Below are 3,453 nucleotides of genomic sequence, written 5' to 3' on the forward strand. Positions count from 1 at the left end.
CCTGTTGATACAAGGCCACGTTGCAGGATATAGGAATTTATATAATTATAATAATTATTGCTACTTTTTGACATACAAAATGTACTCCTATTGTTTGACCATGCAGGTTTTCCAGCATATTGTTTATGAGAATAACCTTTTAGTCCAGGTATTCTCCCTTCTCTTCTGCTCCACCTACTTATGGTTACAAGTATATTTATAGATCTGCTGCTATCCCTGAATAGCTTGAATCTGGAGACTGGATTGGGACCCCAACACTGGAGCAGCAGAGAGAACTCCAGGATGTGTCTTGGTGCACAAACGGAGACTTTATTGTCCAGAACAAGGATTCATTGGAACTGGTTTGGCTATATTTCAGCAACAAATGGACTTATTAAACAAAGAAGTTGAAGGATTGTGGTTGCATACTCGATTGGACTGTGACCCCAGATTTCAACAACTCTGCCTTACTCCCTTTCCTGTCAAAAACCATTCTGAGGAAATTAGACGACTTTCTTTATTGTTGCGAGGGTCTTGGACTCGGACATTTCTAACTACAACTAATCAGTTGTCATTGGACATTGAGGTCTTGTCTGGTGTTCATGCCAATTCTATCCGGCTTGATTTAGATTTTGCTACAGAAGTTTGGGAAAATTTGAAAAAGATGTTTTCACCTTTTTGGATTGTTATATGGCTTATTGTTATTGCTATTATGATTGGTTTGTGTATTTTGGGTTACTGCTCATATCAATGCTGGAAGCGTTCCCAGTTTAAGAGCGTTCAGCCATGGCTGTACAAGCTTCTTTGGATGATGATACAACGTGTGTAGCCATTTACTTGGCTCAGGCTTGGCATGCTTAGATCCCCCGCCTTGGGATACTCAGTGACGGGTAAGGACGGAAGCTTCTGTCTACCAACCTAAGACAGGTCGTATTGGGACATGAGCCCTGCGACTGATGACGGGTAAGGAGATGGAAGACTTCTGCCGCCTAAGACAGAGGTTCCTTGGCTGATGAGTTGATAGCATTCTTCATGCTATCAAAGAAAGATGGGGGAATTATGGCGAGCCATTATGGTGAGCCTTGACACAGGCACGGAGGTGCTCTCGCCCATAGCCACGGGCGAGTTCAGCTAGTAGCAGATGTAACCCATAATGGTCGTTATTGTTTCCCTCTGGAATGTGTGGGCGGTGCCCTCGCTCCCTCGCTCCCTCGCTCCCTCGCTCCCTCGCTCCCTCGCTCCCTTGCTTCCGTGCAGCCCTCGCTCCCATGCAGCTGGAGAGTATAAAAGGAAGAGGTTCAGTAATAAAGCAAGCAACTGAAGAAGAAAGGTGCCTCCCGTCTCTCTGTCCTCATCCTTTCAGGTTTAGGACCTGCTGGCAGGATCCTGACGTCGCGGCTCGCGACAGTCAAACAATATGAATACTTTTTGTATACCAGAAAAGTAGCAATAATTATACTTATATGAAATCTTATGTCCTGTAATGTAGCTTTGTATCAACAGGATCTTCCTTTTTTTTACAGAAATATTTTGAAGATAACTACCATAAACATGTTACAATAACATATTTAGAATTCAGTGTTTTGATAACCCATGTAAACATTTTTAACAACATATTTAACAAGGCATATCTTTTTATAAGGCTATGAAAATTATTTTGGTGGCTCCCATTAGTGAACAAAGATCAGAATAAATTTTCTGAGCAGCTGCTTCTTTATTTACCAACAGGAGCATATCCAAACTTAAAGATTTATATTTACTTATATTTAAGTTTTTATTTGATCCTATAAAGCCAGGTTGTAGAAATCAACAATCTATTTGTATTTGACATCATTTTAATCAAGAACATAATTGGACCAACATCCTGAACATTTAAGACAGACAAACATATAAGACAATTTAAATGAGTGCACTCAGATGGTTTTGGCCAATTGAATTATAAAATCTTTTAGTTACCACTAGTCAAAATTTTTGCAGGTCAAACTTAACAGAGATCTCTTGTAGAATTAGGGTTAAAGGAATGAAAGCTCTTCTTGACTGTAAATGTAAACCTTTTATAACAAACTTGAAACCAACAAGCAAACATAAATAAATGATTTCCACACACCTCTATATACTTAGACCTTCCAGTCTTGTATATCTTGCTTTACCTGTTTTTAACAAGATGAACATACAAAAAGCTTTTCATGTCAAAAGTATAACTCTTATAGCTTTCCTAATATTTTTGTCTCATTAACTATTAAACTTCTATAACAACTTCAGCTTAAAATGTCCTTTTTCTGAACTATGATTGTTTTTTCTTTGCCTTAATTCCTTTCTCCCTGAATAAAGACTGAATTACTGTGCTAAATTTCATCTTGGATCCTATGTGCCCCATTGGTACCTGCTTCTCCAAGGATTTTCCCTGCCGGGTGTTCCAGACAGCGGTGTCCTCCTTTTTGACAGCAGGCTTCTTCTGATTACTCACCAATCGCCGCTTCAATTTCAGGTCCCTGTTCGGGCGCCACTTGTCGCGAGCCAGCGACACAGAGCACTGTCCAGCAGTGTCTCAAACCTGAAAGAGCAGCAGGGTGGAGATGGGGCAGAGAGAAAGGAAGGACGCCAAGACAAGAGTCTGATCAAGGCGATGTTTATTGCAGGCATGATTCCCACGTTAGGTGGAGGAACTTAACAAAATGGAGTTACAACACCTGACTCCTACAGATAACGTCAGATCTTTAACAGGAACCACCTGACTCCTACAGATCTTTGGCTGTCCGAGTTTCTCCCGTGCAGGGTCAAAAACAAGTTTAACACGTGCAGTCCTTAAAAAGGAACAAATGTTATCTTTCAAAAAGCCAGCGGGCCATGGCTGGCTTCCCACAGGGCTGCATAGTTTTATCTCCTTCAGCTGAGCTAAAGTGTTTCTTTGTGGGCTTATTCACCACCTAGGACGCCCTTCTCCTCATTCTATTTTGGATGTACAGAATCACAACAAAAGCTATCAAAGGCAAGGTCTGCTATCAAAGAATTCAGAATTATTAATCTATGTGAATCTAAGTGGCCAGAACCATATTTATTTTGACCCTTTATTTAACAAGAATGTGGGCAAAAATTACAAACCTAAGCATTTTATAGTTTGCTCACCTGGTCCATATCACTGACTAAAAATGCAAAGGTGTTTTGAATTTGGGAGGCACGCAGCTGGAATCACTGAGCTAAATCCCGGGCAGTGATTTGAATTTGAAAAAGAAAGGGAAACTCAGATTTTTTTTTTTTTTTTCAGTACCAGGGATCAAACTTGGGTCCTTGCAAGCGGCAGCACCATTGAGCTAAATCCCCAGCCCAGAAACTTCCTTTTTAAAGATTACAAACTTGAGGATTTCATGACATTCAAGCTATAAGAGTAACACATTTCAGTTCCTCCACCTGCTTTGCAGGCTCAAGGTCCTGAGTTTGATCTTCAGTACAAAAAAAAAAAAAAAAAAAAAAAAA

At 40.3% G+C, this 3,453-nt stretch overlaps 1 protein-coding gene across 1 annotated transcript in view; it reads left to right on the forward strand.

Moving 5' to 3' along the window:
• Nucleotides 1-3,453, forward strand: part of Tmbim7p — a 33,428-nt gene that overhangs the window by 29,372 nt on the left and 603 nt on the right. The window lies entirely within an intron of this gene.

This window comes from Fukomys damarensis, unplaced genomic scaffold, assembly GCF_012274545.1.
Source record: "Fukomys damarensis isolate Sample0158 unplaced genomic scaffold, DMR_v1.0_HiC HiC_scaffold_4, whole genome shotgun sequence".
NCBI classification, from domain to species: domain Eukaryota; kingdom Metazoa; phylum Chordata; class Mammalia; order Rodentia; family Bathyergidae; genus Fukomys; species Fukomys damarensis.